The sequence below is a fragment of the Lissotriton vulgaris genome, chromosome 6, assembly GCF_964263255.1.
Source record: "Lissotriton vulgaris chromosome 6, aLisVul1.2, whole genome shotgun sequence".
NCBI lineage: Eukaryota > Metazoa > Chordata > Amphibia > Caudata > Salamandridae > Lissotriton > Lissotriton vulgaris.
In genome coordinates this window covers 762472688-762489141 of record NC_141694.1, presented here as the reverse complement: position 1 = coordinate 762489141, position 16454 = coordinate 762472688, and positions in this window count along the sequence as shown.

Sequence of the window (16454 nt, the reverse complement as noted above, 5' to 3'; positions counted from 1 at the left end):
TGTAGTAAGGGAGTCAAATGTTTAAGTTGAGATAACACGAAGCATATGACAACATGGGATGTGACATACTGCTGTTGACTGGTTATGTGTGGGTGTATGAACACTGTTGATGAATAGTCGTTCTCTGTGCTTCTGGTGTATGTTGTCTATTTTCTTTATATGGTGATTGCAGGTATACCTCTTTAAAAATAGATATTAATTGTTTGTACACCCTAGTACTGCAATGCTTGACAGTGATGTGTAGCAATGCTGTGGTGATGGTATTGCCAAGATAAACTATTTACTAGAGGGATTCCCATAGATGTGGTAGGGGTCTACTACCATGCAGATCTGTAATGGCGCTGACAGTGTAACTTAAGTCACCTTCTAGCCATACAAGTTGTACTGGGCCAGTGTGGTGCATTTGTGTATACCACATCAATGTTGCAATTATACAGATGTGTGTATGCCGATCTATCTCACAGCTGTTTCAACTGTTATTTCAGCATCAACCAAGCCATGCAGCAGTGACCGTGCAGATGACATTAGAGAAGGAGATGGACAGAGTTGCTTCGGTCAGAAGACTAATCGTGATGGAGACACAGTCTTGGAAGGTGAGGGGCATGCCCTGGAGGATGCAGACTCTTCATCATCATCCTTGCCGGAGTCAGTGGCACCTTGGTTGTGGTGGTGAACCCCACAGGAACTGTGTCTACACCAACTTTGTCTGCCATCACCCATTCCATCTCCACCCTCCCTGCTTTTCCCCACAAAGTTACACACAACCTCTCCCTTAAGGGGCGTGACATCTCCTTTGCCCCAGGCACTCATCTCAAGCACCGGTGCCCGCCAGCTGCCCTGAGTGAGAAGGCTATTTCCTCCTGAGTTAGATCTCTGTTGGGTAGACTGCGGTGCTGAGTGCCCTCCAGGGGAAGTCCAGAGTAATGACACTGGCACTGGAGTTCCTGAAGGGCATTCACAGTAGTATGACTGCTCTACAGAAATCGTTTCAGGCAATGGCCTCCTCACTGAAAGCAGCCTTCCCCCAGGCATCCTTCCACCCCTATATCTGACTCTTCCACATTCAAAGTCCTGTTAACCATACCTGTCCCACCAAAATGCAGACATGGACACACGCAGACACCATTGTCTACAAGCACCACACTGGCCCCAAAACATAGGAGAATTTGCATCATGCACCCACCGACCAGACACTGACCTCCCTTAGCAGTCCCACTACACATAACCACAGAGCACCCACTACCCAACACAGCCCATACACAAGCAGCCTCAGACTCACAGGCACCAGCAACAATCACACCCAAATCACAGACAGACACTACCTCCCAAAGTCCCGAAACTCATGTGGAAGTCAGTGAGACCCCCATTATCTCTGCCTGTGCCACCACCACTGCCCCCCCTTCCACATTTGAACCAGCCCCTTTCAAAACTGACCCTGTCTACCCTGAGTTTATGTCCATCAGGTACCTGGACTGCTCTCCTGAAGCCCCTTCCTGGGGAGGTTTTCCTGGCAGTGTCTCTTAGGCAAGTTGTATGGTACAGCAAAGTTCTGGACCACAAATCTGCATTGGACTGGACATTGTCCTTTATGATTTTTTTTCTCCATTATGTTAAATTAAAGTTTTGACATCGATTATAACTTTAGTTGATTCATTCTTTATCATGCAAATGAAAAGTTTTGCTTTCCTTCAGTTGGTACTACCACATTGATGTACTTAAGAGGATGAAATAGGTGGTCATTTCTTAATAATGATTGTGATCTGAGCTTTGCACCTTTTCAGGTGATATCGGGAATGAGGGAACATGTGACTGAACTCCACGTATGCAGCCAACACCTAATGGTTGTGTCATTGAATTGTGTGTGTTTACATTGAGTTAGTAGTTTACCTTGGCTGAAGTCTGCCAAATGTTGCTGCCTTTCTCCTAGTGATATAGTTGTGATATGTGTGCTGTGTGTAGGTTTGAGATGTTTGTATTTCCACACATGGAGTTTGTCAGCTTGTCAAACTTGTATGTGTGTTTGGCATGTCATTATGTCTGTGTGTAGGTTTGCACTACTAACTGTAGCTGTGGGAGGTGTGTCTGCTACCCTAAGTAGCCACTACACTTGCCTACACATGGGTGGGAATATACAAAGAATTTGTCTGTCCCAGATGTGCTTGATTTGCCAAATATTGTGCAAATATTGTGTATGGGCATGTGTTATCTTGTGTAGTACCTTCCCGGAGAGCTGGAAGCACGCCGAACTCAGCGCTCTACTAAAGAAGCCATCAGCCGACCCCACCGACCACAAGAACTACCGCCCCATCTCGCTGCTCCCGTTTCCTGCAAAAGTCATCGAGAAGACCGTCAACAAGCAGCTGGCCGCCTTCCTCGAGACGAACGGATCCCTCGACCTCTCGCAGTCTGGCTTCCGGGCCAACCACAGCACCGAGACCGCCCTGATCGCAGCCACCGATGACATCCGAGCTCTGCTTGACAACGGAGAAACAGTGGCCCTCATCCTCCTACCACCGTACACTAGTGCAGCGACTCAGCAACGTCGGAATCCAGGAGAAGGCACTGGAGTGGATCATCTCCTTCCTCGCCGGTAGGACACAGAGAGTCCGCCTCCCCCCGTTCAGATCTGAAGCCACCGAAGTCATCTGCGGCGCTCCTCAAGGCTCCTCGCTCAGCCCAACCCTCTTCAACGTGTACATGAGCCCCCTCGCAGACATCGCACGCCAGCACAACCTCAACATCATCTCCTACGCCGACGACACCCAGCTGATTCTCTCCCTCACCAACGACCCCGCCACCGCCAGAGCCAACCTCCACGAAGGGATGAAAGAGGTAGCCGAATGGATGAAAAACAGCCGCCTGAAACTGAACTCGGACAAGACGGAAGTCCTCATCCTGGGATCCTCACCCTCCGCCTGGGACGACTCCTGGTGGCCCCCCGCCATAGGCAGCGCACCCAAACAAACAGACCACGCACGCAACCTGGGCTTCATCCTGGACTCCACCCTCTCCATGACCAGACAAGTCAACGCCGTCTCCTCGTCGTGCTTCAACATCCTGCGCATGCTACGAAAGATCTTCCGGTGGATCCCCACCGAGACCAGGAAGACGGTCACCCAGGCCCTCGTCACCAGCCGTCTGGACTACGGCAACTCCCTCTACGCCGGCACCACTGCCAAACTCCAGAAAAGACTTCAGCGGATTCAGAACGCCTCAGCACGACTCATCCTGGACATCCCCCACCGCAGCCACATCTCCGGACACCTGAGAGACCTGCACTGGCTCCCGGTCACCAAGAGAATCACCTTCCGACTCCTCACCCACGCACACAAAGCCCTACACAACCAAGGACCAGGATACCTCAACAGCCGCTTCAACTTCTACGCTCCCATACGCCAGCTTCGATCGACCGGCCACGCCCTCGCCACCGTCCCCCGCATCCGAAGAGCCACCACAGGGGGACGGTCCTTCTCCTACCTCGCCGCCAAGACATGGAACACCCTCCCGACCCACCTCCGCCTGACCCAGGACCACCTCGCCTTCAGGAAGCAACTCAAGACCTGGCTGTTCGAGCAGTAGCGGACCCCCCTCCCCTTGCGCCTTCAGACCCTCTGGGTGAGTAGTGCGCTATATAAATGCTTTGATTGATTGATTGATTGTAGTACCTCTACTTTATGCTTTGTACTTTACATGGTGGGATGGATGTCATGCGTGAAGTATTTGGGAAGTACCCTTGGTTGTATTTGGCAAAGATTCAGCGTAGTCCTTTCAGGTGACATTGCCTTTTGATGTGTGATATGTATGTGAGTATGGTGAAGCTTTGTGGCTGTGAAGGTGTGTTGGAGTTTTAGGACCCTGCCATACTGGTGGGTTATTTGCACTGAGGGCAGGTGCAAGAATGTGTCTATTATGATGGTGAGCTGGTGACTAGTGCTTCTTGTCAAGGTTTCTGTGCACAATACATAACTGTAGGGGTGTGTTTTTGATATTGACTTGGTGGTGTGTGGAGTAATGGTGAGGTACAGGACTCATGACATTCAATATGTACCTGGTTCTGTGATGTGTTCGTTGTGCAGTTATGTGTGTGGAACTTGACAATTTGAGATTTTGTGGGGTGGGTGGTATGGGTGACCTCTTACTGCTGGCATTACTTTAGACTTTCATTAATGACAGACACCTATCCTTTAGTGTGGAGTTTGTAATGATTATTTTGAGACTGCAAAGACACCCTTCAACTTCTATTGAACATGGTATTGAGGGATAACGACCTGCAGTGCCCATATATAAATGGATGTGGTTGTGTCTGTGAAAGTAGGGGGTAGGTTGTGGTTTTACAACAATAGTGCTGGGATATGGCTTGTGTGACAACACATGAAAGGCAGGGTGCCTGTGGGAGGCTAAACAGTGGAAGGGTGAGGTATGTGATAGGTAGTTTTACGAGGTGGGTAGATACAGGATTTTGTTACATGATCAATTTGATTCATGTATTTTTTTAGACTGAATGTGTGTTTCTGTGTCATAACATTCTCCTGCATGTAAACGAAGGCATTCTCACATTGACAGACTAAAGGCCCATTTACCCAGATGTGTCACAGTAGATGGGTTGTCTCAGAGAACAGGTTACACAACACCCCCACCCCTCGGAGCTACGAACCGGCATGTTTGCGCTTCATACATTTGAGGCATGCACCTCCATTTGCAAATCCACGGCAACACATCATTTAACATATGGAGATCAGGGAAAATATGTAGTGCTGTAACTGCCTGGAGATGGCACCCGCAACGGCATCTTATTCGTAGTTAATTATTCAATGGTTAAATCAGTGGCACAACAGGTACGATGGCCTCCATGACTGCTGAGATCATGTGTCTATGTGCAAAGGTGAGTTTCTGCTTTATATCTCTCCGTTTTTACCTCCTGTACTGCGGTGGTTGGACCGCCACACTTGCCTCACCTAAAAGGCGGCTTGTAATTGGCTCTGCAGTTTGAGCGGCGGTCTTTGCTTCCCAGGGCCTCGTTAGAGTGTTGGGCCAACCCGATGCACAGACAGCGTTGTTGGTGTTGGCTGTACTGCACCGGTGATCTCAATGCAGTCAATTGCAACTAGTGATACGGCAGACTGAGAACCACTGTCAAACTGCCACTAAACTCTTAATCAGGCGCTAAGACTAGACCCAATCTGTGACACAACTGTGCCCTAAACTAACCAAACAAACTAAAACAATGTATGAACATTTGCAATTCAAAGTTAGACTATACCCAACTACTAAAGGCTTAGAATACTTAAAAACCATAGTATAATCTATACTCTAAACCTAACTACTATCCTCGAAAAAACCTTAGCAGAAATAAAGCAAAACAGCACCCTAACTCCTAAACAGTTTTTAAATATTTAAAATAATAATATTATGTCAAAATATAATATATTCCGTGACATAATAAAACATTTTTAATATTAAAAAACATACTAAATATATATCCTTCAAAAATATAAATTTACCAAGCAACTCCATCCCAATCCTTCAGAGATAGAAACTAAAACCATGCATATGAATTCTAAGCAACAAACAACAAACCATAACTAAATAAATAACATTTACCAGCCACCTAAAGTAAATGTAAATTACTTAAAGTTTTGTAGCTGCAGACCTTGATCAAAAGAATAGTTACAAAACAATAATCCTTTGAAATCCATTTTTTTCAGATAGAAAAAAACCCAAATTGCAAAAATACATCTTTGCAAAAATAAATCCACTAAGTTATACCTCCATAGCGCTGAACCATAAAATAGTTTTTATAAAAGAAACGCTCCAGAAACCTGAAAAATAAAGCAAATGTAAAATATTTTTTTGTTTATAATAAACTTACATAATTTCCTATAGGCCAATATCTGGCCTATATTGGCCATATATAGTACTAGCAGCCAGCCCCAGCGTTGGCTGGGGCAGAAAGGGGCTGGGGGCAGTACACCCGCTCCCGCCCCGACCCCCTCCCGCACCGACTCCCTCCCGCCCCCTTCCGCCCCCTCCCGCCCAGACTCACTCGCGCCTCCCTCCCGCCCAGACTCACTCGCGCCCCCCTCCCGCCCAGACTCACTCGCGCCCCCCTCCCGCCCAGACTCACTCGCGCCGCCCTCCCGCCCAGACTCACTCGCGCCCCCCTGGTATACGGCTGCTTTATCGAACCTGCCAAGAGAATGCTCCACCACATGGCAAGACACGCTGCACAAGCCCTCCCGCCCAGACTCACTCGCGCCCCCCTCCCGCCCTGACATTTTCATTTACTGCTGCCTCCTTACCTGTGCCGCCTCCTCACTGCACAGCCGCGCTCGTCACTGCACCGCCCTCCTCCTTGTCGTCATCACGCACGTCACGTAGTGCCCAGCGCTAGGTCCCGGCCGGCGCTACTTTCAGGGGACTACTTTGTTTTGTAAATTAATTTTTTTATTTTGCTTTTTAAAAAAAAATTATATAGCCTATGTCCATCTACACACCCTGACTTCTTCAAAGATGTATCGGGTGTGTAGATTGGCGCTGTGGTTTCTGAGATTACCTTGCCAAAAGGTGCAAGTTCTCTCTTTATAATAGTAGTATAGATAAAAACCAGACCTGCCATGAGCTCCAAATCAGGAACATAACCACCAGTAAACAAAAAAAACACACACACATCCCTCCCACACATACATATACTTGTCATACCATGCATTACATTTAAAAACACCTATAATTACTCAACAGATACTTAACTACACATAACTAATATTCTATAGCATGACATATCACAAAAAATACTACTCATTAACACTACTACACAAAAAATACTACATATGCACTAATCCATGGAACATTATCAAAAAACATGATTGAAATCATATACAATACCTAACTACCTGCCTTCAATCTTAAATTGCCTTTGAAATAACTTACAATAAATGTATGTTAATCGATGCAACACAGCTTCCAACCACAAGCTTCTCTGTCCAAAACCATCCAGATAATAACAGCAATAGAATAAAAAATCCACTTAGACACCCCAAAAAATTGCTGCCTCATTAAACTGGAAAAATGACTATTTCCAATTGAACTGAATATAAAACAATATTATTTATAAAATGTATTTATGGCGCGTGGCAAGGATGGCGGCCTGAGCGGACGGTGAAATCTGTGGCTCCCCGTCCCGATCCCCATTAATGCCCTTTCTGCCGTAATCTGACCCCTCCTAGCACTTCAGAGCCTGTCTGCCTTGCGGGGACACCTCGCAGCCATTCCGGTGTGCCTGTGACCCGACCCGCGCGGCCCCCGTGCTCCCTCTGGGCCGTGAGACGTATGCTGGCTTGCAGGAGATCGTAATGGTGGATGGTCCCGCCAAGTGACTGCGCCCATTCTGTCCCTCGGCTACTCACCTGCCTTGCCTGCAGAAAGACACCGGCCGCGTCTTCAGCCCGCCGGTTTGGAGACAGGAGCAGACACAGACGGCGGCCGGAGCGAGCACTCCACCATTGAGATGCTCCCGGTGGCGTGAGGCCGAGCCGGCCAGGAGTCGCAGTAATCGAGGCCCCGTCCCCGGGCCTACACGAGAGCCGCAGCGGAGGCCTTTGCTGCGGTGCACGGCGGAGGGGAGAACAGGAGGTGCCATTGATAGCCTCTAACAGAGCTGATTGAGCAGTGACCCCGGGGCCCACAAAGAGGTGAGGAGAGCGACTCGGTGCTGGTGGGAGCGAGGGTCTCGGGGGCCTAATCGAGCCCCCGGCGTCAGGCCTGGAAAGACCCATACACCCCGCTTCTCCGGCGCGGAGGCGGCGGAACGAGTGGGACCCGCAACTTAGTGGGGAGCTGCGGAGTGGAGGCAGGGGGGCCAAGAGCAGCGGGGTCCCAGCACACAATCACCAAGTGTCCATGGAGGTGCAACGGGAGGATCCGGGGCGCCATCTTGAGATCTATGCCCATGCTATAGCGGTCGTCTGCCCTGGGGTGCGTACTCAATCCCCCTGCAAGTGCTGGGACCTGGTGGACCAAATCTACTTGAAGCCCTTCCTGACTGCTACCACCCTCTAGCCAGACATTAGCCGTGAACCCGCTGCACAGATACCCGGGCCTTTGTGCTGGTGGCCTTGTGTTGGGGCTGCCCTTCGCCGGCTGCTGGGGTTAGAGACACCAGATCTCATACTTGAGTGGCGCTGCTCCCCACTGCGACGCTCAGGACGCCCACGCCTGGGGCTACGCGTCCGCTCAGAAATCTAGCACACATGCCTGGAGGGGGCGCAGTGGTCAACATGGCGGGGCTCAGGAAGAAGGGAGACCGCACTCTTCCGGAGATGCTTGCGAAAAGCCATGCCAGGACTGACACAGAGGCCCACCCTCCCCCGAGCTCACAAAACCACAACCAGTGCCCTCCGATGACCAAGTGCCCATCACTAAATCTTTTTTGGAGTCCTTATTTAACTCTCTTAGGGACGACTTCAAATCCTTGAAACAGGAAGTTGCTGGGAAGGTTAGGGAACTGAGGAGAGACGTAGAGCACCTTGGGGAGCGCGTGGTCGCTATTAAGGACGCCGACACCGCAAGAAGCGAGGAACTCGAGCAACTCCAGCAGGAGGTCCTACGACTCAAGGATCAACAGGTAGACCTCCAGGCCCACGCCGAGGACTTAGAAAATCGGTCCCGCCGTAACAACATACAGGTCCGGGGGGCCCCTCAGAAAGCGGAGGGGACAGACCTCACTGGTTACTTACAAGATCTCTTTCGTGAGATCCTGGCAGAACCCTCCAACTTTACCATTAGAATAGACAGGGCGCATAGAGTGGGGCTTCCCCAGCGTTCATCTGCCCCACCGCCGGACATTTTAGCGTTCCTCCCTGACTTACCGCTCAAAGAAAGGATTCTCCATGAGGCCCGGCGGAGCCAACCCCTTCCGCGGACATCCCATCGCCCTGTATCAAGCTCTCTCAGCTATCACTCTCCAGAAGCGGAAAGCATTCAAGGTGGCCACGGACTTTCTGCGGAAACAAGAGATTCCTTACTCCTGGGAACACCCGTTCCGCCTGATATTCAGATGGAACGGGGCCTTACAACAGATGCGCTCCCTCAAGGACACTTGTGCATTACTGGGCATAGACCTAACGTAGGAGGGCATACCACCAGTGAGGTCTTCCCAAGGCCCTTCCCGGGGAGGCTGGCAGACGGTAGGATGCAGACGCTCTCCAGAATTGCGCTCCAAACCCAAGGCCCACATTATCTCACAGGAGAGAGTCACAGCCATCTTAGAAGTGGCCAAAGAAACATTGTCTACCCTTGACAGGGGGGATCATCTCAGCACGTTTATACGCTGGGCGGGAGGGACGGGCGGGGGGCCATGTAGGTTGTCACTGGACTTCACCCCACTAGTTATTACTACCTCAGCCCTGTGTTGGACTGACAGGACTGGGACTTTGTCTTCACACAGTTGGGATGTTGGGGTCAGAGTGGGGGGAGGAGGGAGTTGGCTTTCGGGGTTGGGGGGCTTGCTGGGATGGGGAGGGGAGCGGTGGGGGGATGGGAGTTCAGGGGGGCTGGGGGGGACAGGAGGGGATGGGGAAGCCAGTGTGCCTCAGGGGGTTCAACAAGCTGGGTCTGTCGCCCTCCACCTTCGTTTCAGGGAGCGGCGCTATCACCCACATAACTTGTGCTGGCTAATTCTGTTTTGAAGGTATTGACCCTTAATGTGAAGGGCTTGAACAATCCTATCATGCGGAGGACAGTGAACTCATACCTGGAGAACTCGGGGGCTGGGGTTTGCTTACTCCAAGAGACCCACCTGCTTGCGAAGGACTGGCATAGGATGCGCTCCCGCGCTTTCCCCCAGTTTTTTTCCTCTCTTCCTTCGAAGAAAGCGGGGGACTGCGTGAAACTCTGTTGCAGCGCCTGGAGGTCACTAAACAGCTTTGGGCGTGTATTACAGAGTATTTAGCCATTAACGACACACCGGAGGCGTCGGTCTCAGCTTTGTGGGGGGCCCTGAAATCGGTTGCCCGCGGAGGCTAAGGCTCGTAAGGCGAAACGCGAGGTCCTCTCCGCCCAGGTTTGAGAACTCGAGAGAGTGCATAGCCGCACTGGGGCCCCACGGGTGTGGAAGCAGTTGAAGGCCGCCAGGGCCCAATTGGCCAGCCTCGACACAGACAGAGCAGAGTTTGCTGCTCTCCGACTGCGCCATTCGTACTACGTCGGTGGGAATAGAACTGGCCGCCTCCTAGCCAGTGCGCTGAAAGCTAAATCCCAAAGCTCGAAGATTTCCGGCCTACGGGACGACAATGGCGATGCCGTTGAGGGGGAGACGAGGGTCGCGGAAACGTTTAGGGACTTCTATGCCACACTATACCGCGCTGACACTGTCCCGAGCGGGGATATCGATAGCTATCTGGAGACAGCAGAGATCACCGCACTCTCCCCGGCTGCGCAGTCGCCCTGGAAGCTCCCATCGCTTGGAGGAGGTGGCGGCAGCTATCTCTCGCCTCCGCCCTCTTAAGTCCCCGGGGCCTGCTGGCTTCTCAGCCGCTTTTTATAAGACTTTCAGCTCACTAATCGCTCCTATCCTCACTCGGCTCTTCAACTCATTCACTGGTCCAGGCTCCATCCCCCCAGATATGTTAGCGGTGGAAATCGTGGTGCTGCCTAAACCTGGCAAGGACCCCACACACTGTTCGGCGTTCCGCCCCATCTCTCTCCTTAACCTAGACCTGAAGCTCTTTACTGGAGTACTGGCCGCTCGCCTTGGGCCGTGCCTGCCTGGGATTCTAGAACCCGACCAGTCGGGTTTTGTCCCAAGCCACCAGTGTAGCGATAACACCAAGCGGATCCTCCACCTGGTGTACAAGGCCCACTTCCAACAGTCAGACTCGGCTCTCGTCGCCATCAATGCTGAAAAAGCGTTCAATCACGTCGATTGGACCTTTTTGCAACGGGTCTTGGCTCGGTTCCGGCTCGGAGATCGCCTTCAATTTTGGATTGCGAGCTGCCACCATCGTCATTCCGCACGGGTCCGTCTGGGCAGCTTTCGCTCCAGCCCCTTCAAAATCCAAAGGAGCACGAGGCAAGGGTGTCCACTCTCGCCCCTTTTATTTGCTCTCTATGTGGAGCCGTTGGCGCAAAAAATTCGCGACAACCCCAACATCCTAAGCATCACGTTTGGCGGGAAACCCCACACGATCGGCCTCTATGCCGACAACATTATAGCGACTCTCAATCACCCGGACTGCTTGATTCCTGCTTTTTTGGAAGAGATTGACACCTTTAGCGCCATATCTGGCTTTAAAATTAACAGGGGGAAGTCGTTGATACTGCCCTTAGGCAGGAATGACCGAGCTCTGGAAAGTGTGCCACAGTATGGCAGGGGCCTGCAGACGACAATACAACTCCCTTATTTAGGCATCACACTCACCTCCTCCTCAGATTCGACGGTCACCCTCAACTATCCGACCCTCACCTCCCAGATTCGTGCCGACCTGGCGCGGTGGTCTAAACAGCTGCTCTCTTTGCTGGGCCGCGTCGCAGCAGTGAAAATGTCAGCCCTACCTAGGATTCTGTATATCTTCCAAACCATTCCGGTAACTCCCCCGGCTGGTGCTCTCGCAAGTCTGCAGATGGCCCTTCACCATTTCATCTGGGGGGAAACGCCCACGCTTGCACAAACAAATGGCTTATCGCGGCTTAGACGAGGGTGACCTCGGGATCCCCAATCTCCTGCAATATTTCCAGGCTTCCCAACTCTGTTACCTGGTGGAGTGGTATAGACCGGAATCTGAAAAGAGATTGTTATTTCAAGACAGGGCGATGGCCCAGACATCTCTTTGGAAAATCCTGTTCCTTCGCCGTCATGATCGACCGAAATATCTCCAGAAATCTCCCATCACTCGCACTATCCTGCGCGTGTGGGATACAGTTGCCGTCAAGAAAGAATTGATAACCTTCCCCTCACCCCCCTCCTGGACAACCCCGAATTCCCACCGGGTACTGACCCCCACGCCTTCTCGCAGTGGCGCGGCACAAACTGCAAGTCGGCGGGCCATCTCTTTGACTTGCAGGGCTTTCTCTCTCTCTCCGATCTGTCGGGAGGTTATGATGTTGTCTCTCCCCACCGGTTCCAATATTTTCAAATCCGGACCTGGCTCACGCACCCAGAATATTCTCCTCTGGTGAGCAGACGTATGACAAACTTTGAGTGGTGGCTGGTGACAAAGGAATCAGACAAACATCTTATCTCGGACCTTTACAAGATGCTCACACCCCCAAATGCACCAGGTCGAGCGGCGGGACAGAGGCGTTGGAAGGCAGAGCTGGAGAGGACCTTGCCTACCTGGGAATGGAGCTCCAAATACTTCAGAGATTCCCACACTACACGCAACACAGCGGGTAGAGAGGCAGCAGTGAAATTGGCCCTTTACTGGCATCTTACTCCTGCTATGCACAACAAGGGGAATCCAGCTCGTAGTGCGCTCTGTTGGAGAGGCTGCGGGGAACGGGGCACCATGACTCATCTCCTCTGGGACTGTCAGGAAGTCAAAAACTACTTGACAGCGGTCTTAGATGATATAGATAAGTCTTTCGACACTGAAATCCCATGGTTTCCTGCCTATGCCCTCTTAGGCCTTCCCAATGTGCTCACCTTCCCCCTGAAATCCATCCGAGGGCGTCAAATGGGGATTGCTGTACAGGCGGCGACACAACACATCTTGTCACTTTGGGGATCTTCCACCAAACCCACCCATACGGGATGGCTGCATAAGCTCTGGTTTACTCTGGGCATGGAGCGCATCCAGGCTACACTTACACAGTCCGCAGCTACATTTCGGAAAGTCTAGTTACCACTGTTGTCCCTCCTTTCCACTGAATTCAATGAGATCACATGCCCCAGATATCTCCGCTTACTACGCCTCACAGAGGTTCCTCATGATCCTTCATGACCTTCTGATGGGGCGCACTATATCTACTACGAGTGACTTAGCGATTGCTTTTCTGTTATGGCACACTGGCTGGGGTGGGCGGGGAACGGGGTGGTGGGAGTTCTGGGGTTTCATTGTTGAAGTTTTGCTGTTTCGCTAATCTCAGCAACTACATTTCTTGTATTACGCTCATGACCCGGCTCATGTATCTTGCTTGCATTTCGATTTGTGGAGAAGCCTTATATGTCTGTCTCGGACGCTTCCTTTACATGATGCCTTCCTATTGCAATGTATTGCTTATCTTTTCTCTTAAAAATAATAAAACAATTTTAAATTAAAAAAAATTATTTATAAAAATATTGAACCATGTTTACATTTAAAAATGTGTTCTAAAATTTTTTCAAGAATTGTACAACATATAGTAAATAAATTTACATTATACATAATATTTTATACTAAGGGCCAGATTACTATGTTGGTCGGAAATACTGTTCGACCAACTCATACTCGGATGCATGCCATACAAATAGTCCAAGATATCTCGCCATATTATGGTGTATAGCAGGAAAGACTCCAATCGCTTCAGTTGGAGACTATTCCGAGCCGGCCGCGTTAGTTGGAAACAAGTCTGAACCGACTGTGTCAGTCAGAAAGACTGTCCCATAGGGATTCCGGTTACAAACATGAAACGTTTGTCCTGCTGAACAGATCAAGATGCATCTGACGCAGCTATTGGACCATGGCGGTTTGCTTGCCACATGGCAAGTGCAAAACTGAAAAACTCAGGCCTAACAACAACAAGCGTAGGCAGCGCCAAACAGATAAAATAATTAAATAGTATGCACACCAACCTACAGAGAACTTTTTGCCAGTCCCTTCTCTCAGCCCTGCACACACTCACACACTGCATTCAAACCGCTATGTTCACATATCACTTTTTTGTTCAGATTTCTTTTCTCAGACACACCTTCTAGTTCACATTCACACTCACGCTCACACTCACCTTCACCCTCACCATAGCCAAGATTAAGCAGCCACGTTTCACTGAAGGTGATTTGAGGCTGCTTGTTGATAAAATCCTTAGGGTAGAACCACATTTATGCAGGACCCTACTCCAATAGACCCTCATCAGCTACAAAAATAAGGTTTGGGACAGGATAGTCAACAAGGTGAACACTTTAGCACTTGTCCTACGCACAATGGATGATATCATGAAGAGGTGGTACGACATGAGAAGGAGGGTCAAAATATTGTGCAGCAAAGAACACAGAGCTGCACAACAGATTGGTGGTGGCCCTCCTGCACCACATGTGCAATTCACTTCCTGTGAGGAGAAGTCACGTGCCATCCTTCCACCGGAGAGCATATTTGAAATATCTGACAGAATGGAGTATGGAAAGTAAGAACTCTGCATTTCACACAAGTTAGCAATGGCACTCCTGCAGAGGACTATGTAATGCTCCCAGTTAGGTGAATAAATGTTTTTTGATTCAAACAAACTAATAGTCAAAAATCATGTGATATGTATGTAATACAGATAACTCGCATACCTACAATGAAGAGGAAAAGGCTCAAAACTAGTGCCATGTACTAATTTTTCCCATCAAGAACTTATACTCCAAACACCATACACCAGTGTCAGACATCTTGCCAGTACATTTCCACTCACTGTCACAAAAGCAGAGCTCTAGGTAGGCTGGTTGGGCAAATTGAACCGCAGCACCTATTCCAGGACACCGGGCATGCTGCAGCTCAGTGCGGCAAACCATTGTTTTCTTTTGGGCTCTAAGATGTGCTTTGCTGCAATTATTTCCTTAAGTGCATGCCGCCAATATAAATAGCGGCCAGCATATGGCCACACTACACTAACCTGATATCATCCAAGCCTGCAGTCTTGTTCAGGGGTCATCTTTCCCAGTTCTTTTTCCATTTCCTCTACTTGGTTCCCAGAATGTCTTGGGTGTGATTTTCTTCCAAGATGGTGGTTTCTCTATCATTTTTCTTTTCCTATCCCTAACCAAGATGGTGGTTCTCCTGCCAGTAAAAACAACAATTGATGGACAGAATGCCGAACAATGTCGTACATTCACCCCGTTACTGAGATCTGGGCCTAAATCCATAGTTTTTTTCCCTCACCTTGCCATTCCAGTTTGGACCCAGCCACATGCAAATCAGTCTTGACCCTGCGCCCAATGGGAACAATCCAGCACAAACTGCTAGGCTGGATCCTCCTTGGACTGGAAACAAGCATCCTAGGACTGGTTTTGGGCTTTCAGCCCTCATAAGCCAGGATAGCTTGACTCCAGCGGTATGGAGAAAAACGGGACCCATGTCTGGGCATACCCGTCCCACTCGGGGTGACAAATGCAAAAGCAGCAATTTATGGACAGAATGCGGAACAATGTCGTACATTCACCCCAGTACAAAAATCTGCTCACCATTCCATTCCAGATTGGACCCAGTCATATGCAAATCAATCTTGACCCTGCGCCCTGGGGAGGTATGGTGAGCAAAAGTATGATGGATTTAACCCAGATCTCTTGACTGGGGGTGAATGTTTTGATTTGTTCTGTATTCCGTCCATCAATTGTGTGTCTTTTGGGTTCCCCTTCCTGTTACATCCCTTTCTTGTCTCCTTGGGTATTTAAGGAGCTGGATCCTCAGATTTCTTGCATTGCAACAATCTTCATTCCAGTTGGTGTCTCTTCGCTCCCGTTGTTGATGCGTCACCCTTATTGGCACTCTTAACTCCTGCTTTTCTTCTATTTCTTGCTCTAGGTTGGTATTTTCTAGTGGGATCGTCCTTCCTCGGTTCTCTATTTCCCAGATCTGTGGTCACATTGCTTCCCACCATCATTGACTTGTCAGCTGCCTGGATTCTGGAGTCACTGCTTCCACCAGAGGTTTTTCCCTTCGGGGTTTCCACTGGGGGACTCTTTCATCTGCCCTGATATAGAGATGTAAGCAGCACCATGGCTACCAGAAAGGATAGCCCCTACCTTGGACAAACCATAACCCTCAAGACACAGAACCAGGAAACATCTTCACGTTTAACTCCATGGCTGCTAAGGGTTTTCCCCCCCGGTGCTGGGATCCCGCATTTACCATTGTTCATGACGAGCTCAGCTCGTCATGAGTGTACGAGAGGTGTACATCATGACGAGCTGAGCTCGTCATGAGCGTCCAAGGGGTTAAAGGCCAGAAGGGAAAGTTTAGAACCTGACAGATAGATATACACAACCAGAGTATTAGTCAGACTGTAATACATGGAGAACATCATTTACAACGCAATGTTTACACCGCAGTACCTTTACAACGATGCCATTACAACGCAAGTGGTTACTATGACTTGAGCTGGATGGCGCTGTTGGATAAGGAATATTGTAATTTTATATTCCAACACCTTCCCTATTGTTACGTGGACTGGTGTTGGAATATAAAATTATATTATTCCTCAATCCGCGCACACCAACGCAAGTCGTTGTAACGACTTGCGTTGTAATGGCAGCGTTGTAAAGTACCGCAATCTAAAAGATCGCG